The following is a 24,034-nucleotide window of genomic DNA, read 5'->3' as shown; positions in this document are numbered from 1 at the left end:
AGGTTTTCACATTCACAGAGTTTCATTGTGAAAGCTATATCATTGTTCAATCATCATCAAGAAACATGGCTACTGGAACACAGCACTACATTTTCAGGTAATTCCCTCCAGCCTCTCCACTACATCTTGAACAACAAGGTGATATCTACTTAATGCATAAGAATAACCTCCAGGATAACCTCTCAACTCTGTTTGGAATATCTCAGCCATTGACACTTTGTTTCATTTTACTCTTCCCCCTTTTGGTCGAGAAGGTTCTCTCAATCCCTTGATGTTAATTCTCAGCTCATTCTAGGGTTTTTCTCAGTCCTTTGATGCTGAGTCTCAGCTCATTCCAGGATCTTTGTCCCACATTGCCAGGAAGGTCCTCACCTCTGGGAACCATGTCCCATGCAGAGAGGGGGAGGGTGGTGAGATTGCTCATCATATTGGCTGGAGAGAGAGGCCACATCTGAGCAACAAAAGAGGCTCTCTTGGGGGTGACTCTTAGGCCTAAATTTTAAGTAGACTTGACCTATCCTTTGTGGGGTTAAGTTTCATGTGAACAAACCCCAAGACTGGGGGCTCAGCCTATAGCTTTGGTTGTCCACATTGCTTGTGAGAATATCAAGAATTCAACTTGGGGAAGTTGAATTTCTCCCCACTCTCACCATTCCCCGAAGGGGGCTTGCAAATACTTTTCCAGTCACTGATCAAATCATTCTGGGATTCACTGGGGGCTCACTCTGGACAAACCAACAAAATCTCATGTGCTACCTGAGATTCCAAGTATCTATGACATTCAATCAAACTATCTACATGAGTTATATTAGTAAATGTTCTAGTCAAAATCTAAATTTTGTAACAAATAAACATTTTTTGCTTTAGTCTCACACATAAGGTGACATTTTAAAGTATTAATTATCATCTATTTTCAGCACCCTGCAGTAATGACATTCCTTTGTTCTTCCTCATGCCAAAACATTTTTAAAATTTGTACATTGTACATTTCACTATTATTATACACTCCAGGCATTCCTAGATTATACCATCTCAATCTTTAACATCTATCTTTCTTTCTGATTTCATTTATGTCCCCAGCCCTCCTCCCTCTATCATTCTTACATGCAGCTTCATTCAGTGTTTTAACATAATTACATTACAGCTAAATAGTATTGTGCTGTCCATTTCTGAGTTTTTGTATCCAGTCCTGTTGCACAGTCTGTATCCCTTCAGCTCCAATTACCCACTATCTTACCCTATTTCTATCTCCTGATGGTCTCTGTTACCAAGGACATTGAATGACCAATTTTTAACCCATTGAATAAGTTTGCAAGAAATGCCAATTGATATTGCTTATGCTTTTTGGTTTACAGATGATTCCTATGCTAAAAAAACTCAGGAATTAACCATTTTGTACATGCTTATACCTCTAACCATGAACTAAAAGGGTCAAATTCCTTACCTAATGTCATTTCATCCCAGCAAGCTTAACTTTTGTCATCACAAGAAGCTGCATACTTGCAGAAGGAAAAACAGTAAATATATACACTGAAAGTCAGAATGTCTTCAGTTTTCTCTGAATAGGTCCCACCAAATTTAGCTGGCATTTAAGACCAAGAAACAAAGTAATCCAACTTTTACTCCATATAACACTTTATTAGGGAACTTCCAGAGTGGGAAGCTGGTCCTGGGTGGCTGCAGGATATTCAGAGTAGCACTCCACTCCATCCATTGGGTTAAAGTGAGTTATATAGGGCAAGAGCAAGGAAACACAGAGCCAAATAAGGGTTTTCAAGGTCATAAATATGCCTGTTAGAAGACATGATATGTGTCAGGAGTTTTTTGGCACATGCTAAGGACATGTAATGTGCATTTTTGATGAACTTGCTGAAGAGCTTTTCTTTTCTTATCTAGGAATTTATGGCTTCTTTGGCTCATTGTTTCAAATCCTACCTCTCAAATAAATCACCTTTATATTCTACATGTCCTTTTTCCATGAATATCCCTGGGAGGCAAATAAAGCAGCACATCTTGAGGCAAAAACTATATCATATACATATACCAAGGCCTATGTCTGCCAATCTCAAGAGAACATTTAGTAAACCCACTCTGTTAGGTTAAAATGCAACACTTTCCAAGGTATTCTCTTGGAGAAGTTGATAAATGTCCACACACCCAGCATTCAGTCTGGTTATTATTTGTAGCCACTTCAGTTTCCCATTTTCAGGAATGCATCTTCCTTTGTTGTAAAGATTAGAAACACTACACTGGGGACAAAAATACAAGATGCTTAGTGAGAACTAATATGGGAAGGTCATGACCATTCAGTAATAAGCAAGTAACAGGCCTATCTCCTGAAAAGATATCCCCTAGCAATATTTTCTTCCTGGGGAAATGTACCAAACTTTTCCCCTGTGATGGTTCAAAGGTGCATGGACCCCAGGAAAGTAATTGTTAAAGTTAATGCATTCTATGGGTGTGGACCCATTTTAGGTAAGATTTTTCTGTTTGCCTGCTTTGTAATAGTATGCATACACATTTTTTTATTTACAAATCCTATTACTATACTAACAATTATGTGTCAACTGTAACAAATGTTTTGAAACTGTTCTCTCATTTTCGCCTCTTTTTTACCACTGCATATGTATTTGCATAACATGCCTTCTCATTCAGAAATTAGTTACATATGTATCTCTATATTTTTGTTTTTAATACATACACATTTTTCCCCTTTACTTGGTGATGATATCAAGAGTACACTTACTTTGGTTTTTGGGTTTCTCTGCTGTTTTAAATTAAAGAAACTGTAAATGTACAGAGAAATAATGCAGAAAAAGCAAATTATTAATCCTACCCCTTCATATTATTAACCTTTTGCATTAGTGTGGTACATTTCTTATAATTTATTAAATACTATTATTATAATTGTACTTTCAACTATATTCCATGATTTATTTAGGGTTCACTGTTTTTGTGATACAGGTTTACACTTTCTTATTAATTTTTTCTAATAACATATATACAAGGTGAACTGTTTCATTTCAATAAATTCCTACCAATGGCTGACAAACCTTTATTACCCACTGGAATATTCATAATATTCTTTATAATATTGCTTATCTTAATGTACTTCTGGGATTTGACCTTACCTGCTTCTTATTGACCTTATTTGTATTCAACACTTTTAAGAGTATATTTAAATACTAATAGGTTTTTTAATTTATCAGGTGTAATAGATTTCTATTGCCCAATGCATTGATTTCTGTATGCAATTTTTTTCCAGTATAGTTGTTTTGTTTTCAAATGTCTTTTGGTGAGTACTTATTTATATTCACTCATAGTTCATTTATGTTTTCTTAACATTATATCACGAAATTATTTCAAGCATAAGATATAGGATATGGGCTTTTCTAATTTTAGATCATTTTAATAATAGACATTTAGAGATGTGAGGAACATTGCATTTTTATGTTTAGGATACAAACTTTCACATAATAATAATAATAATATTCTTCAATTATTCTATGCTCTCTTATTTTTCCTACATTATAAATGAAAAAGTTTCAGCTTAATAAAACTGAGGCCCATACACATCACTTAGCTACAGGAAAAACAAAATATAAATACATTCTAACTATCCTAAAGAACATGTTCTGACCAAGATTTTATGGTGCTTTTATATTTTCATTTAAAATATCTTTCAAGTGAACAGGCCCAGAGAATGTTTCACAATCTTTCTCAAAAAGAGTGTTGAATTGCAAAAGATCCATATATGAAAAACCCATAGTGAACATTACACTCAAAGTTGAAAGACTTAAAGCTTTCTCTCCCAAAACAGGAAGAACATAAGGATGTTCTTATGTTATTCAATATATTGCTACTCAATATAGTACTGGGAGTTCTAGCCAAAAAAATTAGACAAGAAAGAGAAATAAAAGACATCCAAATTGGAAAAAAAGAACTATCACTTTCTCTATCTGCAATGGTATGATCCTATGTACAGAAAATACTCAAAAATTCAAAATAAAGTCACCAGAGCTAATAACCAATTCATAAAAGTGGTAGGTGCAAATTGGTAATGTTTCTATACAGTAGTAATGAAAATCTGAAGAAAAAGCAAGAAAAAACTCTATTTACAGTAGCAACTAAAAGATTCAACTATTTAGAAATAAATGTAACCAAAGATGTAAAGGGCTTAAACACAAAAAACATTGCTAAAATAAATCAAAGAAGACTTATATAAATAGAAGGACCTTTCAAGTTCATGGATTAGAAGACTAAATATTGTCAAGATGTCAAATCTATCCAAGGTAACTTGCAGTTTCAATGCAATCCCAATAAAAATTTCAACAGCCCTCTTGGCAGACATGGAAAAGCCAATCATCAAATTTATGTGGAAAGGAAAGTGGTCCCGAATAGCTAAAACATCTTGAAAAAGAAGAACAAAGTTGGAAGACTCACATGTCCTTATCTTAAAACTTATTATAAAGATAATGTAATCAAAATTAACATGCTATAGGCACATGGACACAGAAATAGACCAATGAAATCTAATTGAGGGTTCAGAAATAAATTCTTCCATCTATAGCTAATTGAATTTTGAACATCTGGGGAGTACATGTTACATCCAGGTTTGGGTGGCAGAAGAACAGAAAGTCAGCAGTTCCTAACTTGAACACTCTTGGGGTCTATGCCACCCCTTCCCACCCCAGAAGTAGTCATAATGATGTGGGTTGGTGGATTTTGTAGGAAAGAGGGTCTAAGCAGCTCTTCCTTCAGGCCCACACAGGGGTGTCTACAAGGTCAGGTTGAAAATTTCTAGGCCTTTCTGCCAGATCTGATGTATCTATATGTCTCCTTATAGAGACAGCTGATTCTTTAAACAAAATGAGATTCACCTCCCACAGGGGGACAGGGACAGCTACTAGTTCCAGCCTTGCTGCTACCCTTGGAAGTGCGAAGAAATAAGACTGACTGCAACTGAAGGAGGCAGGGCTCTTTGATGCTCAGGCATGCCCCTGGATGCCAACTCCAGCATGTTAATCCACATGCACACACATGCACACACACATTCATACATAAACACATAAATGCACAGACATACACACATATGCAGGTACACACACACATGCACAGAGAGTCAAGCAGCATCCTGAAGGTTCATGGGAGGCCTCAGTCTGAGGACCTACAAGTGCAGAGGTGATGTAGTTGCAGCAGGGGTGTGGGATGACATGGCAGGCTGACACACAGATGAAAACACACATGCATGCACATGCTGGTCAGAGCTTCACTCATTTACACAAGACTCACACATCACCCAGATAGATACACACAGACCTATACTCAAAAAAACACAGATCTTCACACAGGCACACACATATAATACACCACAGAGATACACTTAGAAAACCCTAGGCATATATACAGATGCTCTCAGATATGCACACTCACAGCTATGTGTCTCCCCACACACAGGTGTGTGCACATTAGTATGCAAACTCCAGGCATCTAAGTGGTTCCCCAGGCCCCCACCACTACAGATTTTCTCCTATGGAGAGTGCAGGGAATGAGGAGCAGCTGAATCTGGTCTGCTTCTCAACACCCTATGGGAGGTGGGGAGCCCTGACTGTCAGGGGAGCACCAGCACATGTCAAAAGAGAAGCAGCCTGTGCATGGGGACACTTAAGGGTGGGAGACACTGACTTCTGGGGTGGCTTCAAAGACTGGCAATTTGGGAGGTGGGAGAGGAAGCATTGATTTTCCCAAAGCAAACTTCACAACCTAGCTCCTGCACAGCCAGACCTGAGCCTCTGAAGGAAGCCCCACCTTCCACCCTAACCCCCCATGTCCCAAGCTGCTTGCATCTTGCAAGGAAGGGAAGCATTATCTGTTGAATGCCTGGTGGGCCAGACCAGAGGAAGCAGAGGGGAAACATGGGGGTCCTACTGCTCCTCCTCTAGCTTCGGTTTTCTCAGTTCTGAATTGGGTATATCTTCTCTCATACACGTGATCTGAGACTTAAATGTGATACTGAATGCAAAGCCCCAAACGCAGACCCAGGGCAAAATAATAGAGTTGCAGTCATAAATGATAGCTGCTGCAGCTATCATTATTAATTATCATTTTTAGTGAGAGTCTTCCAAGATATACTGGGTCTTCAGCCAAGAGACACCATTAAGAGGCTCCCTCCCCAGTTACAGGCTATTTTTTTGGGGGGGAAGCTTTCCATGGAGCCTGACTCCCCATCACCCTAAACAGAGGCCCCTTGTCATCCAGGGCATGCTGTGGGCTGTATGGAACCAAGTCTTGTTCCTTTAATAGTTCCATCCCCCCACCCCCTAATTCTTAACTGCTTATGCTGAGTACAACTCAGGTCCACAAGCATTAATGAGCACCTACTGTGTGCCAGGTCACTTTGCCAGAGATACAAAATGGGTAAGACAGACAAAAACTCCTGCCCTTTGGGAGCTTAGGTGGTAGACAAAATAAATAAACAAATGGTATGGTGTGTTGAGAGTTCTGGAGAATAATAAACCAGGAAAGGGAAATATGGAGGGTCTGAAAACGTAGGGGCTTTATTTTGAAGCATGGTGGTTGAAGGAGGCTCTACTGAGGTGTGGCATTTGAGCAAAGAGGAACAGGAGTGAGCTCCAGGCATTTCTGGGAAGCAGCATCCCAGGCAATGGGAACAGCATATGCAAAGGCCCTGAAGTGGGAGTGTGCCCACTGAGAGTGACAAATAGCAAGAAGCCCAGTGGAACCAGAGTGGTGTGAGCAATGTGTATTGTGGTGGGAGGTGAACCAAGGAGGAATTGGGCCATGGGCCTGTATAATATTGAGAGCCACTGTCAGCATTTGCATCCTGCCCTCTAGATGCTCCCCTGTATTTAGTGTACTTTTCAGAAGGACAAGAGGACAGTGCAGAGCATGCCCCCTCCTTGGAGCAGTGCATCCAGGATCCCTTCCTTCCCCATGTCAGTTTCAAGGGTCTTTGGTCACAAGCTACAGAAGCTGACTTTGGCTAACTTAGTCAATGGGAATAAACTGACAGGAGGATGGGTATTTCCAGAAGTCGTGTGAGGGTGAAGAACTGGGAAATGAGATGAAACTGAGGCAGCTCTGGAAGGCAGGAAGGGGAAATTATGAGACTAGTCACCTGGCAAAACCAGTGTGGTTAGGATTCCACCACACTGGTTGAAGGAGTTCCCACCTAGACCCATCTATTTAAGGTTCCAGTTCCAGGGAGGGAGCATCCCATTGGCCTGGCTTCGGACATATGCCTGTCCCTTAGCTAGGGGAAGGTATCCTAATCACACTCCCTCCACCCCACTGTCTCCAGCATAATGACATTCCCAGGAGCCCAGAAACTTGGCAATGATTGCTTGGCAGCAAAATAATAGTAATAAAAACCACCACCACAATATATTGAGGCCCTAATATGTACCAGGCACTACTCCAGGGGCTTTCTTTACATCACATTATTGTCCCCCACCTCCATACCACCCCACTGAGTCTTTTAGAAAAGGAAAGTCAAGCTCAGAGAGAGGAAACCCCTTGTCCACGTTCACACAGCAAGTGAGCAGCAACTGGAATTCTGACCCCAGGGCCCAAGTGATTGATGAAGTAGTTCTGCACATTGAGTACAACCTGAGATGACTGGGGAAATTTGGAAAAATAGAGTGCCTAGGTCTCACTCCAGGGTAATTTTTTTTTTACCATTAGTACTTCCATCTACCCAATTTGTTTTACCCTTTGTCCCCCTATTATTTATTTATTTATTTTATCCATATTTTTTTTTTACTCATCTGCCCATACCCTGGATAAAAGGAACATCAGACGTAAGGTTTTCAAGAACACACAGTCACATTGTAAACATTATACCTTCATACAATCATCTTCAATAATCAAGGCTACTGAAACATGGCTCAACAGATTCAAGTACTTCCCTCTAGTCACTCCACCACAAACTAAAAATTGATACCTATATAATACATAAGAATAACCTCCAGGATAACTTCTTGACTCTGAAATCTCTCAGCCACTGAAACTTTATTCTGCCTCATTCTCTCTTCCCCATTTTGGTCAAGAAGGATTTCTCAATCACTTGATGTGAGGTTCTGGCTCATCCCAGGATTTCTGCCCCGCATTTCCATAGAGATTTACATCCCTAAGAGTCATGGCCCATATAGAAGGGAGGACTTGCCCAGTTGGCTTAGAGAGAGACCACATCTGAGCAACAAAAGAGGTTCTCTGAGGTGACTCTTAGGCCTAATTTTAAGTAGATTTTAGCCTATATTTTGCAGGAATAAATTTCATAGGGGCAAACCCCAAGATCTAGGATCCAGCCTTTTGATCTGGTCATCCCCACTACTTCTGAGAATATCAGAAATTCTCCAAATGGAGAAGTTGAATATTTCCTTCTTTCTCCCTATTACAATGTACTTAGTAATTTGCAAATACTTCTCTACTCACTGCCCAAATTACTCTGGGATTTAATGAGGCATCATGCTAACCTGTATAGACCAACAAAATCTCGTGCCCTATTCAAGATTCCACGTACATATGAGGTTCAACTTAACTGACAATACAAGTTGAATTAAGAAATTCACTACCCAAAATATAAATTTTGTACCCAATAAATATCTCTCCCTTCAGTCTCACACAGAATTTGAGAAGTTAAAAACTTCTCACACAGAAGTTAAAATGTAGATAATATCATCCTTTACCTTGTATTCTGATATACTTAGTCCTAACTATATCAGCTTCATTCATATCTCTACTCAAAGTCTGATCACTATTTCAACTTTTTAAACAGTTCTGTAAAGGGTACCGCTGACTTCCAGAGCTTCAGAGCTATAACTCTGTGTATCAGGTATCATGCAAATCCCCAAAGTTTCTAGAACTGACCATGTTATATACAAAAAGCCCAGTATCTAGGAATTTAGAATTAACAGTTACACCTCCTGAATATATGCAACTGTTGTAAGAGCTTACAATAGACCCCAACCTTATGACCCATGCTCTTGACCTAAGTTCACTGAGATTTTATATTATAATTAGTCCACATGATTGAGACATGATAATATTTGTATTTTTTCCTTATATTTCATTCAACATACAATCCTTAAAGTTAATTCATCTAGTTGCGTGTCACACAACTTCCTTCCTTCTTGTAGCAACTCAGTAGTTCACTGTATGTATGTATATATATATATATATATATACCATATTGTACCCACCCATTCCTCAGTCACTGTACCCTTAGGCCAGTTCCATTCATTGTGGGTTGTGAGCACTGCCACCACGCACACCAGTGTGCAAATGTCCATTCATGTCTCCTCACTCAGTTACTCCAGGTACATACTGAGTAATGGGGTTTCAGGATCATATGCAAACCCATCCCTAGTCTGGAGCAACCACACTGCCCTCTGAGGGGCTGAACCTCTCATTTCCCTACCAACAATGAATAGGTACTTTGCTTTCTCCGTGTTCTTTCTACCATTTGTTTCTCTCTGTTCATTTTTAAATATTTTTATTCACACATCATACAATCCAAATCAACCTAAGTGTATACACATGCCTTCACCACCATACTCTATCTGAAGACATTCCTCTCCCTCCACAAAGAATCCATGCCCCTTTCCCATTCCCCCTCCACTGTCATTTAGTTTTGATATAATGCCTTTTTTACATACAGTGGAAGCATATTACTATGACTATAGATGCTAGCTTACATTGATTGTACTTTTACCCATAATATCATCTATTATCAATGCCATGCAATACTAACATTCATTTGCAAACCATTTTTTAAACCCATGTTTTTCTTTTGCCTGCCAAACATGAAGACTGTGCAGTTGATCTGCTTTGGTGCTTCCTAGAAAACCTCTAGCTTTTTTCCCAAGATAAAGGACTTGAGGGTGTTTAACTCATTACCAATAGGAAAGTGGATCAGGGCTTAAATGGGGGGGCCTCACTACCTCCAGCTGCATTTGGATCACTGCTTATGGGGAACACCATCACCTAGGGCAGTGAGGGAAGAACTGGGCCCCTCCCAGTGGACAGAGCAATAAAAGTTTCATCTTACCAGGAGGTTGACCAAATGTGCAGCCGATGGAATCAGTTAGAGAAGTATCTTCCTGCAGTATCCTGCAGTATCTCTTCAGTGCCCTCTAAATGAGAAAGTTAAAAATCTTGTTGTTACTATCTGCACTTCATAGTTAAGGAATGCAGAAGTGAAACAGCTAAAGCAGAGATGTGGAGCTAGAAAGTAAGCAGAGGCTGGCTTCAATGTGGGGCACTCTCAGCAACCTTGTTTTCCTGAGATGCCCCACCAGCTCTTTGCTGTGTGTCCTGCGCAGCTGGTGCTGGAGTTCACTACTTCCTGGCTCCCACTTCTCACCCTCCCTTTTGAATAAAACTCTTAATTTGTCCAGATTGCCCCCCTCCTCACCTTGGCCACGTTCCTAAGGGAGGTTCCCCCCTTTCCATCCAGAGGGGTGCATCCTGATTGACATAAGCCATTAACAGTGGTGATTTCCCCTTTACAGTGATTGGTTTAGGCATACGCATGTGACCTAGAGCTGGCCAATGAGAGTGGGTCAGAGGCTGGTGGAGGCTTCTGGGAAAGGTCTCTAGGCCTAGAGAGAGGGGTCCAAGGAAGATACTGCTCTGTCCTTCCTCTGTTACTGGCCGGTCTGGATGTGCTGCCATCACCTGAGCAGGTGGAAGGACAGCCTGGGAGCATGGCCGAATCGGAAGGAGGATGAGTGTGAGTACCACGGATTATGGAGCCAGGGCCAGGCCAGCTCCAGGTTCCTTGTTGTGTGAAGTACATTTCCTCAGGTGAAGGTTGTCCGGTCAGTTTTGTCTTCCCTTGCAGACGAAAATATCTTTCTGATGCCATTGTTCTATAGAGTATTCTCATCTGTTTCCATGCACATGGGTAGAAAAAATTTTGACCTGCTTTCTCACTTAAAAAATGAACATCTCCCTACATCAATATAAATCTGGATAATTCTCATTTCTACAGAAGGATTTTATAAGTATGGACGCTCCCTAGCTTATACTTTCTTCTATTATTGAGTAGTTGGATTTTTTGCAAACATGAACAAATTTATTCTTGGAGAGCAACTTTAATTATTTCCTTATGATATGACATCAAGTTTTGGTGCCAGGTTTTAAATTATAGCAGGGTAATGCTAGAGCGAATGGTGCTACAGCAAAGCACTTTATTGGCTAGTTTTGAGCTCAGGCACTGCTAATATAAAGATGCTCGTCCCCAAACTACACACAATGATCAGTTTCATCCATAGATATGCCTGCAGAGGAGAGAGGGGTTTGTGAGGTGAGGGTCACAAACTCTTTAACTGAAAGAGTTAAAGAGGAAATGTTAGTGTCTGCTCCCTGGCAGATATTTCAGTTTGGGTTATAAAGCAATGATAGCCAAAAGCTGAAAAAAATCTTAATGTCACTCTTTTCCAAACAGAGCTCGTGCTGTATTCTAGGAACAGAATGTCAGAGAGGTAGGCGGACACTTTTCTCACTGCAGCAGGTAGGAATGCGTAGGTTGTGAATAGAAGAACCTATCTATAAATACGGGTTTCTTGTCACCATTTAACAAGATAATGGTGGTATCAGAGGGCTGTATCATGAATTTTTTGGGCCCTAGGCACCTTTCCTTCAGTGGGTTCTTTTTTATGAATAATATGAAAAATTATATTCATGACTATACTGAAATAGACAAATAGAAAACAACGTATATTAATATTGCATATTAAAACATTTTCTTTGTCCTGAACTTTTTTCTTATGATTTTAAAGGCATTTTAAAATGTCTTTTAAAAGCATTGATTCATTCATTAACAGAAGCCCTCAGAGACCTAGGCTCTTCCTCTCTTCATGTCAACATCCTTGCTACTGAAAGAATCAAATATTTAGAAATAAATTTAGCCAAGGACACAAACAACATGCACACAGAAAGCTATAAGAATTTCTAAAAGAAATCATGGAAGTCTGAAACAAATGGAATGTCATAAAGTGTTTATGGATTGGAAGTTAATATGTCAGTTATATCCAAATTAATTAATAGATTCAGTGCAATACCAATTAAAATCCCCAAAACTTACTTTGCAGAAGTAGGAAAACTAATAACCAAATTTGTCTGGGAGAGCATGGTGCCCCAAATAGATGAAATTATATTGAGAAAAAAGTGAAGTGGGAGGTCTCACACTACCTGTCTTTAAAGCATATTATAAAGCTACATGGTTGAAACAGCATGGTACTGGCATAAAGATAGATATACTGACCAATGAGATCTAATCAAGTGTTCAGGAATAGACCCTTTCATCTATAGACAATTGATCTTTGATAAGGTTGTCAGGCCAGCCCAACTGGGTGAGAGAAGCCTCTTCAATAAATGGTGTTTGGAGAATTGGATATCCATATGCAGAAGATATCCTTATACAACATTCACTCAAAATTGATGAAAAACTAAACATTAGAGTTAAAGCCATAAAAATTTTAGATGAAAATGTGCAGAAATATTTATAAATCATGTAATAAGAGGTGGTTTCTAAGACCTTACACCCAAAGCAAAAGCAATGAAAAAATAAGTAGATAAATGGGAGCTCCTCAAAATTAAACACTCTTATGGATCAAGCAATTTTGTCAGGAAAGTAAAAAGGAAGCCTATTCAGTGGGAGACAATATTTGGTAACACATATAAGATAAGGGTTTAATATCCAGAATATATAAAGACATTCTACAGCTCAACCACAAAAAGACAAAAAAATTTTTTTTAATGGGCAAAAGATATGAACAAACACTTTTCAGAATAAATACAAATGGCTAAAATGCATATGAAAAGATGCTTACCTTCACTGGCTATTAGGGAAATGCACACTGAAACCACAATGAGATATCACACACCCACTGTAATAGCCATTATCAAAAAGTAAAAAATTGAAAATGTCAACATACTGGAGAGGATGTTGAAAAAGAGGCTTATATCCACTCTTACGAATGTAAAAAGTTGCAACCACTTTGGAAGGCAGTTTGACAGGTCCTTTCTACAGCCCAAATGTCCACCACCAGATTCATGACTAAACAAGCTGTGTTATGTATGTACTATTAGATTTGAAGAAGGCTCAGAGACAGACTGACCATAGGCAAAGGAATTTATTCAGGTACTGGCAAGGTTGAGGTCTGAAGTCAGACTTCAGCCCAGAAGAGCAATTAGAGGTTCTTTATACATGAGAGTCTTGGCTGTGTGCAAAGTTAAACACAGCTGTAGCCAAGCAGGGCTGGAGGGTGGAGGCAACTGCCTAAGGGTGGGCATAGGATCAGTTTTGGAACTGCTTAGGAATATCTGTTAGGGGCTGTCCATTATGGAACTGCAGTGGAAATATTCTATAAGGGCTAGTCACACCATGGGGGAAGGAGGCTTACCTACTACATTTGATAGAATATTATGTGGCTGTAAAACAGAATAAAGTCATGAAGCCTGTAAAAATGTGTATGAAACTTGAGGACATTATGCTGAGTGAAATTAGCCAGAGACAAATGGACAAATGTATGGTCTCACTAATATGAACTAAAATTAATGTGAACTTTGAGAGTTAAAGTTAAGGACACAAGTTATCAGGATATAGAAAGAGGGTAGAGATTGGGCATTTAGTTCTGAAGTAGTACAGAACTGCAGTTAGTAAGATTCAGTTGTCAACTTGGCCAGGTGAAGGCACCTAGTTCTGTTGCTATGGACATGAGCCAATGGTGTGTGAACCTCCTCTGCTGCTGATTACATCTGCTGTTGGCTAGGATGCATGCGTGCTGCAGTGAATGATGTTTGTTTTAATTGGCTGGTGCTTAAATGTGAGAGCTCAACCTAGCACAGCCCAAGCAGCTCAGCATACCACATCTCAGCACTGGCAGCTCAGCCCAGACCTTTGGAGATGCAGAAAGAAATCACCCTTGGGAAAGTTGTTGGAACCCAGACACCTGGAGAGAAGACCAGCAGAAATCACCCTGTGCCTTCCCACATAAGAAAGCACCTCAGTTGAAAGTTAGCTGCCTTTTCTCTGAAGAGCTAATAAAATAAAGCCCCTTTTATTAAAAGCCAATCCATCTCTGGTGTATTGCATTCTGGCAGCTAGCAAACTAAAACAAGGACTGATTGTAAAAATTCAGAAATCAATAGCACAATACTACCTGATTAATATGAGTACACTGAATGAAGCTGGAAGTGAGTATGGTTGAGGGAGAAGAGCTGCGGGCACATATGATACCAAAAGGAAAGATAGAGAATAAAGACTGAGATAGTATACCTTAGGAATGTCTTAGAGTGGAAAATGTTGGTGATTAAATGTATGAATATAAGAATGTTTTTGCATGAGGGATAACAAATGAATGTCAACTTTGCAATGTGTTAGAAATGGAATGGTTTACCAGAAAAAAATACAGTCAGTGTAAACTAGGGTCTAAAGTCAATAGTAACATTGTAATATGCTTCCTTTTTAATGCCAAGACTAAATTTCAACAAGCAGGAGATATGAGAAAGAGATAAAAGAATCTTTGCAGAAGAAAAGGAAATGTCTTCATATTAATTGTGGTGGCAAAGATATGGCTACGTAATTATACCAGAAACCATTGATTTTTTTTACTTAAATTGAATTGTATGATTTTAAATAGTGAAAACTTTAAAATGAACAGGAAGAAATAAGTTCTGGAGAAAATGTGGAGAGGGAGCTGTACCTATCTAGTTTTGGTAGGGGAGCTGAGAGGTTCAGCCCCTCAGAAGGGCAGTGTGGTGTTTCCACAGGAGGCTAGAGGTGGGGATGCCATATGATCCTGCAATCCCATTGCTACATATATACTTGGAGAAACTGAAAGTCTGGACACAAATGTTCATTTGCACAGTGGTGTTTAAGGTGGTAGTTTTTGAGATTCACAATGGATGGAGGTGGCCTAAGGGTACAATGACTGAGGAATGGAAGGGGGGCAGTGTATACATACAATGAACTACAAAGTGGCTGCAAACAGGAAAGTAGTTCTGAGGCAGGCAACTAGGTGAATGAACCTTGAGGACAGGATATTGAATGAAATGTCAGGAACAAAAAAGATGATATGGTCCATATTTTCAAACTTTGACTTCTGTGTGAGGTCAAGATGTTTATATGTTGCAAAATTTATATTTTGGGTAGTTCTTTATCTAAATTAACTTGTATGGTCAGGTTTTTGGAACACTAAAAATGCGTGGGATCTTGAATAAGGCATGAGGTCAAACAGATTACTGTGATGCCCTGATGCATCCCAGAGTGACTAATTCCACTGCTTTTTGTGTAATGCAGAGAAAGAGTGCTCACTTCTCCCAGGACACAAGTATAAGAAGGACTATAGCTAGGTTGCTGTAAATGCCACAGAACAGAATTAACCCAAGTGTCCACTATCACTAAGAAAAATAAACAATTGTGGTATATTTAATTACTAAAATATTAGATGAATTAGTGATTGCTATTGAATCCATACTTTCTAGTGAAAAAGAGTCAAACAGAGTATGTATACTCTATGATTACAGGTTAAAATCCAAACTTGTTAAGGGTACATAATAAGCAGATAGTTATAAAGTAAAGCAAAGATTGAATATCATGAAAATTAGGTAGTGCTGACTGCTAAATGTACTACTGGGTGTGATCAGGAAGGGACATGTGGGAAGCTCCTGACAGCTTGAAATTTTCAAGGGTTGATCTTGGTGGGGTTTATGTGTTCATGTGGATAATTCATTTAAGCTTCACATTTATTTTATGCCCACATTACAAGTTGTATGAAACAGTTAAAGAAAAAAAAAACCCTGTTCTTGAGGATACTTATAATGTCTAATCTTAGCCAAAATTTCTTCACAAACTGTACTAACAGTGGAGATGAATTATTTCAATCTGCTAAACATTCTGTGATGTATGGTACTAATATGTCTTTTTTTTTTCAAAGTTTTATTTCAGGAAGAAACAGCCACTTGGGCAGCACTTCGATAGAGGGAGGAATGGCTGCCCTGAGGTGGCAGGGGATAGGGTTTTTATGGTTTGGGATTAGGGAGCTGGGAACAAGGGTTAGGCATAAACTAGTTCTTATTGGCTAGTTTTCTGAAACAGATCTAAGTTAGGAGTTGGCAGCTTTGCACTGGTAAAGTTCAGAGTGTAAATGCTGCCTTAGTTATGCAGGGTTGTAACTGTTGGAGGGTGGATAGTGAGTAAAGGAATTTACTGCAAAAATGAATCAGCTGGAGGGTGGAGATTGACTAATGGGAGGTTATCACAAGAGTGCAAATGCTGAAGGGTGAAGGAGATGTGGGCTGGCATGAATTGGGATCGGAGAGGCTTTCTGAATTATTTGTCAAGGATGGGTCACATCCTCAGGGGAAGGGGTCCTGTAAATCAAGCTAACATTTGGGTCTTTTTGGTAATAGGAGAAATGGGGCAATGGTCCATTTTTGGTAATTGCTTCCAGCTAAAATGGGGTATAGTCTTCCTAAGTGGAAAAATTTGGTGTGGGGGGGTGGCCAGAGGTGCTGTGGGACAGGAGAAGAGGTTGTTTCTACTCCACATATTGGGAGACATCATTCACGTACTCTTGAGGAGGTGCCATGGGACAGGAGTAGTTGTTTCTGCTGCTGCTCATATTGGGAGGCATCATTCATGTATTCTTGGATTATTGACCAGATGACTCGATGTATGAACTGGGAGAGGAGCTTTGGAGACAATGGCTAAGGAGAAGAACCAATAATAGCAACAGTAATGGTATTATAAGGGATACCAGAAATGATTTTAGAGTGAAGTGAAATAGGAGAAAAATGAAGACAGCCACGATTGATTCCCATAATTAGCATCCTTGGCTTTTGAATGATTTCATTCAAAATTTTAAGATTTTTCTTCTACCTTCCCAGTTTTATTAATATAGAAACATAAGTCTCATTTATGATTGTACAGGTGCCTCCTATGACTGTGGTGAGAACAGCTAATGCTTTCCTGTTTTGTAGAACGACTGAAGCTAGACTATCTCCTGTTTTGATTATTAATGGCTCATATTGTTGCATTCCAGGATAGCTGTAATGTGAAGGAGATATTTAGAATTGATTGTTCCAATAGTGGAATTCCTACAAACCAAAACAGACTGCAGTAGGTGGTGTGTCCTATGCCAGGCTTTTCTAGAATAGCGTTTGCATGGGTATGAAATCCAAATGCTGGATCTTCTAAGAACTGCTTTTTTTCATTTTTGAGGTTGAAGTGATGTTTCAAGAAAGGAAACTAGATTAGGTATTTGTCTGGAAGAGACCATTTCTTGGGTTTTAAGATAGTGACATTAGGAATAATGGATCCTATAGTACGGGTTCTTGTCCATAGTCAAGGAAGTACTAAGTATGCAGTGTTCCTACAAAGGAAATAAAACCAGTGCCTGTGAGTGTCAGGGCTGTTTAAGGTTCAGAGGGGATAAAATATTAACTTGTGTGGGTAGATAAGTTGAACGTTTGGGTTCTGCCATACACTACATTTATGCATAGAAGAGAGTAATGAGGGTCACAGATGTTAAAGATTAGCTTTGTTTGACACAGGAGATTGCAGAAAGAAAAGGAAAATTTGGGGGGTTCTTTTTTTTATTTGATTTGATTAAATTATATATTTGTCCCAACCAGATTCCCAGACTAAACAGTCCAGTTTGTTTATAAGAGCTGTTAAAGCATAGAGTGCCTTCACTATAGTTTTTAGTAATTATGTGCATAGGGAGCATTCTGTTAATGCCTGAATAATTCCATATAAAAGTTGATTTGAGATGCTGTCTTGGTATATATTGATTTGAATACCATTGTAAGGTGTTTGTACTAAAGAATAAAGTATAATTGCAGGATGTAGATGATATATGCCCTAATTCAGCTGCATAGGGTCGTGAAGAGAGGTGTTTAAAGTATAGGAAGGGCTTGACCATTGTTCTAGTGTGCTGGCTGCTGCAATACAATATACCAGGAATGGAATAACTTTTAAAATGCATAATTTAATTGGTTGCTAGTTTACAGTTCTAAGGCCAAGAAAATGTCCCAATTGGAACAAGTCTATAGACATGTCCAATCAAAGGCATCCATCCAGGGAAAGATACCTTGGTTCAGCAAGGCTGATGAAGTTCAGGGTTTTTCTCTCAAGTGAGAAGGTGCATGACAAACACAGTCAGAGCATCTCTCTCAGCTTGAAGGGCACATGGCAAACACAGCATCATCTGCTAGCTTCTTCTCCTGGTTTCCTGTTTCATGAAGCTCCTGGGGAGGTGTTTTCCTTCTTTATCTCCAAAGTGCTGGCTGATGGACTCTCTGCTTCATGGTGCTGCAGCAATCTCTGCTCTCTCCAAATCTCCTCCTCCAAAATGTTTCCTCTTTTATAGGACTCCAGAAACTTACCAAGACCCACCCAAATGGGTGGAGACATGCTGCCACCTAATCCAGTTTAACAACCACTTTTGATTAAACCACGTCTCCAGGAAGATGATCTGATTGCAGTTTCAAGGATGCAGTATTGAATAGGGATTATTCTGCCTTTATGAAATGGGATTTAGATTAAAACATGGCTTTTATAGGGGACATACATCCTTTCAAACCAGCACAATCATTAAAACTGTAATTATGCCAATAGAATCTGAATTTTCTATTGGTTGGGAGTTTTTCATTTTGTTTATGGCTTGACGAAGAATTGATATATCTTCACTTTCTGGTACATTTGATGGGAGTTTTTGACCTATCAGCCACCAAAGCCAGTATGGTGTGCACAGACTCATAAAAGGGTTTCTGGACTTAAAGGAAAGGCAAGCAGGGTTAGGGCATCAGTGTGGTGGATATCCAGCAATTGGGTGGATTGACTGTGGTTGCTATTGTCTGGATGGTTCCTGTAAGAGAATTATAAGGAGTTTTTTTGGCACTGACTATAAAGACGAGTGAGATAAAAAACAAAGAGGTTAGAACCATGGTTTAGGTAGAGGTAGACAGGTAAAATAAGTACTAGTTTTGCTTCCACTAGAAGTACTGGAAGGTGCCTTGAAGGAATTCATTTAGCAAGAATATTAGGAATTGTTTTAATGGCTCTGGGAGGTGAGGAAGTAGAGAGATAATTTCGTGAGGGAATTGTAAAGTGAAGTTTGAATAAAATGTCATGGCCTAAGAATGGGAAGGGACAGGTAGGGATTATAGGAAATTGCTGGGAGAATGAGAGATTTTCCATTGAGCATATGTTTGGCTTAGTATTTAGAGGGGTAGATGCTGTCAACCCCCGCAATAGATATTGAAGAAGTGACTTAAGGTCCTGAATGTTCAAGGAGTACCAAATATGTGGTTCCTATATTAATTGAAAAGGATATCAGCTTACCTCCAACCTTGATCATGACCCTTGGTTTGGACTTACTGATGGAGATGTGGGGTTGTTTTGAACAAAGGACAAATCAGTGTTTTGTCATCAATCTGGGGAGGCCTGGAAAGGAAGATCCTGGCTCTGGGTCCATAGGGTGTGCTGGAGGAACTTTTCTGGATATGGTTCTCCAGATGGCTTGACTTCATGGTGACCTTCATGGTGACACATCAGGCACAATCCCAGTGGGGGACTAGAATCTTGATCAGGAAAGTCTGATTTTCAGTGACCATCATGATGTCTCACTGGGCAAGGTTCTGATTGAGAGATTGGTTCTGGCAGTTTGGTGAGCTTGGGTGCATGAATTTCCAGTTCCTTCGTGGGTAGCATGGCCATCATCAGAAGTGGAGTTTGCAGGGTGAGTTCGGAGGGTTACTGTGGGACTTTGTTCCTGACTGAAACACCAGGATTGGAGAGTAAGCCCAGGATAAGCTGTCACTACCTACCATTTCCCCAGTTGCAAGGCAGGGTGGGTTGAGTCCCTTGCCTTACAGACTGCTGGAAGAGACTCAGGGGACCCACACCCAGGGACCTACCAACCAGTATCTGGGAGTAAGCCTGAGATGAGCTGCCACTGCCTGCTGCTTCCAGGTTGCAAGGCCAGTGTTTGGGGTTCACCTCACTCTGAGACCTGGATTTTGGCACTAGATGAAAGGCAAACTCACAAAAGATGAGGCAAAGGATTTCAGGTAAAGTTTTGTTTCAGGAAGAAACAACCATCCAGGCAATGCGTCAAGAGAGGGAAAATGGCCACCCCTATTATGTCCTTATGAAACCCTGGGAATTTATAGGAAGTAGTATCTGGTCCAAACCTGTCAATTGGTGGTGCCATGATTTGGGATTGTCAGGGGCCAGGTAAGGGCAGCCTCCAGCCCAAGAGGCACTGCTGACAACCACTGACCAAAGTGACTATCTCTACCAACATCAGTGTCTCTGAGGAGCCTGGATCCCAGTGCAAGTCTTGGCCTGAGGTGTCAAGCATTTTTAGGGAAAGAGAATTATACTAATTTTTGGTGTTTACATGGAAGAAGTTTGTAACCAGGGCAAAAAAGTGTGGGCTTCCCAGTACATTCAGATAAATGGTCCTCCTAGAAGAAGAAAACATATGGCATAAAAGCAGTAGATGCTTAATCAGCAGTCTCTGGAGTTGGGTCATCCACTTAATGTAGGACCTTCTTATGATCACACTTGACTTAAACTTCCACTGCATGCCCTGCCCCTCCCAGCTCCTTTTTCCTGCCATCCTACCCAATCAACTAATGGCAGATCAGCCAAGGGAGGGGAAGTGGCATAATGGATCCTGTTTTCACTGAATTCTTGGCCTTGTCAGACCTTCATGCTCCTTTGTTCAGATCACAAGTTAACAATATAGGTCTTGGAAATTAAAATAATAGCAGGAATAAAAAAAACCTCAAGATTTGCAAGAGAATATAAAAGACAGCCTCTAAAAATCAAAACAATAATTGCAAGGAAATAGAGAAGAGGAAAAATGAAGCTAGGGGGCCTGCCAACAGGTTCATATATGAGTATCAGGATTTCTAGAAAGAAAAGAGAGCTGTGAGAACCTCAGGGATTCTTCCTTATCTAGATGAAGGAATTGAGGGCAACATCCTGAAGTTACATGGGAAGAAGCAGGAGGAAAAGGCTAAGGACCTTGTGGGAGAAAGAGGCTGGACAGAATCTATAGAGACACTGGGGGACAACCATTCTGCAAGATCCAGAAATGCATTTTAGTACACCATAAAGGTTGTACTAAAGGTTGTTTGCAGGGGAATTGACAAATTTATTTTATCTAATCTGCTAAAGAAATGTAGCTTTCCTTGGGTACTAGCTATATGAAAATAGTATATGAAAGCATAATTTTGTTGTCAACAAAATTTCCAGGTTCTTTGGATATTGTTATAGAGTAGTTGTAGAACTTTCAATGTGAGTTTAGGCTGTATGTTTGAGTTGCACAACCAGAAGAGCAGAGTACTTCATCAATAGAGTGTCTACATCTTTCTTTTGGGTAATTGGTGAGTTTGGTCATCTGTTAATCAAAAAGTTGATTATTTGATCCCATCTTCATATGCTGGGTTTTCACTAATCCAGGCCTGTTAGACTCTTTCTGCTGCACTTTATTAACTAGGCTATGAATCTTAACCTCAATCTCTCTAATTTAAATCATACTGGGAAAATCCTGTAGGAATCCCACAGGTTTACACTACTAAAGGAGTTTAGCACATAATTTGTTTTTGCAAGTGTAAGAACAATCTCTGAATTTCCAGATTCCAGGAGCACAAAGGCATTAGTGCAAAACTTGTTCCTAAGGCTGGGATTCTGCAGCTGCCCATTCCTGGACTGCTGATTTCAGTGCACTTCAGCCTAACTTTTCCAGGAGCCCATCTCTCATTAAACAAATTGGTTTTATTACTTCATACACAGAGGTAAAGCATACCTTATAGTGTCAATAAAAGTGTATTAGGAAGAACCTATTATGGGATTTGGTCTTTAGCTGAGTTATTTAGGGGAGAGTTTAAGGAAGGGGTTGGTGGGTCATGATTGTTCCAAATAAGATGCTTTCAGAACATATACAATTTTACAACTTGGATATGAAGTAGCAGTCATTTACTTACCAAGAGAGGATGTCCAGCATTTTTCTATCTTGTTTTTATCACTGTCTAGGAACATTTGTATGATGTTTTACTTTTTATCATGATCAGAGTAACTTCTCTGAGGTATGTGTACTGTAAGATTGTTTATCTTCAATATTGAAACAGTAGATTGTCTCTGTATGTGTCAGGCCACTTCCAGACATCACAAGTTGCTTTCCTTTTATTCTTTCTCATTGTAAAATCTCCAGAACAGAGAACTAGAGAAGAATGGACTGTAGTGAAACTGCAGGCTCTGTGTAACAAGAGTTTCTGAGAAATAGCTTGATTTTGACAAAGTTTCTTGAATTTTCCACAGGTCAATTCTTCATTATAAAATTGCCCAAATAGGACACCTTTTTACATGGATTGTCATCAGTTTTCAACCATGGACAGGTATATTATTAAGCCCCATGCCTGGTAAATGGAAAATGTTTCATACACACTAGTCCTGCCAGTCCAAAGATGGAAAATCCATCTTGATCTAGTGTCTTTGTGTTCTTGGTCTCTGGAATTTTAGATGTTGTTAGTAAAACAACCTCTTGCAAAAGCAAATTCTTTGTGCTAAACTCCTTTAGTAATGTGAATCTTTCAGGTTCCCACAGGGTTTTCCCAGTATGATTTAAATTAGAGACTCAGGTTTTAAGGTTCAGAGATGGAAAAGTCCATCAGAATTTTCATTATTTGTTCTGTGTCTTCAAACAACTGCATGTCCTTTCATGAGATGGATGAACCATTACATAGGTAAATGTTTCCCAAATGGATGGACATGAAATTGTTTTCAATGTTTATTGTTAACAAACATACTGCAGGGACGTGGGTATCTTTATAGATATATCCATTGATGTCAGCTAAGTATTTCTCTAGGGTAGATTCTTGGAAATGTAATTGAAGGATCAAACTACTGCATATTTTATTTTGTGAAGTCCTGCCTCATTGCCTTGTAATGAAGCTGGGCCAAGTCAGATTCCCATCCACTTATAAGAATAATTTCTTATCTATCCTCTTGCCAAGAGTTTATTGAACTAATAGCTACTATTTATTTTAGCCAAATATTAACCCCTTTGGGGGAGATTTCCCAAAATTAGTTTACACTGAGCTGGGATTTGGACAAATGGCCTAAATTAATTAATTTCCAGCAAAAGCTGAAACCAATATGATTTTCTGTTTTCTTCTGTTTTCTCCCTGCTGTGTTCAGACAGACAATTTGAACAAATTGCTCTGTAAAGATATTACTCTGGCTTGGAACACAATGCTACTTCTTTGTACATTTTTCTGGATTTGTGAGCTGATTCACAAGTCTTGAGATTGACAACTTGACTTTTCTTGACTGCTCCCAGGCTGCAGCGAATAGGTAACTCTCCCAGTCTGAGGAATGAGATCTCCATGATTGGGCTTGAGCAGATTAACATTTTGTAAACAGAGACATTTTTCATTATTTGAACTAGATTGAGACTTTAAATAATGGATATTTTCCTTGTTTGTAGGTACAAAAGAGAGGAGATTTCATACTGCAAAGTTTATCAGAAGGAAATTAATAATGATGGTTATTGTATTGATCTTCTTGATTTCCATTGTCTATGCTGGTAAGTGATACTAAAAATCATGCTTGGTGAGTTCAGGTGCACAAAGGCTAATATAAATTTGCCATGGGGGAAAAAGATAGATCATGAATTCTCTGATCATGTTAAGTTGATATTAAGTGTTTTACAATCTTCATTATTTCAGAATCATGGTTGGTAACATTAAAGAGATATTTCTTTCTTTTTTTGCTTTTTTTTATTAATTAAACAAAATAACAAAACATTTAGAAATCATTCCATTCTACATGTACAATCAGTAATTCTTAATATCATCACATAGTTTCATAGTCATCATTTCTTAGTACATTTGCATCGATTTAGAAAAAGAAATAAAAAGTCAACAGAATAAGAATTAAAACGATAATAGAGAGAAAAAAAACCTATACCTCACATGCAGCTTCATTCAA

The 24,034-nt window shown here is 39.2% G+C and overlaps 1 long non-coding RNA gene across 5 annotated transcripts in view; it reads left to right on the top strand.

The window, feature by feature from the left end:
- LOC143673003 (uncharacterized) overlaps window positions 1-23,631 on the top strand; it is a 66,298-nt gene extending 42,667 nt beyond the window's left edge. For all 5 annotated transcript variants that reach the window (XR_013170137.1, XR_013170135.1, XR_013170136.1 and 2 more), the window contains one exon: window positions 23,532-23,631. This is a non-coding gene — a long non-coding RNA (uncharacterized LOC143673003). The remainder of the gene's footprint in view (window positions 1-23,531) is intronic.
- Window positions 23,632-24,034: the final 403 nt, after the last annotated feature.

Source organism: Tamandua tetradactyla, assembly GCF_023851605.1.
Source record: "Tamandua tetradactyla isolate mTamTet1 chromosome 22 unlocalized genomic scaffold, mTamTet1.pri SUPER_22_unloc_3, whole genome shotgun sequence".
NCBI lineage: Eukaryota > Metazoa > Chordata > Mammalia > Pilosa > Myrmecophagidae > Tamandua > Tamandua tetradactyla.
This window is presented reverse-complemented; position numbering and strand designations above follow the sequence as displayed.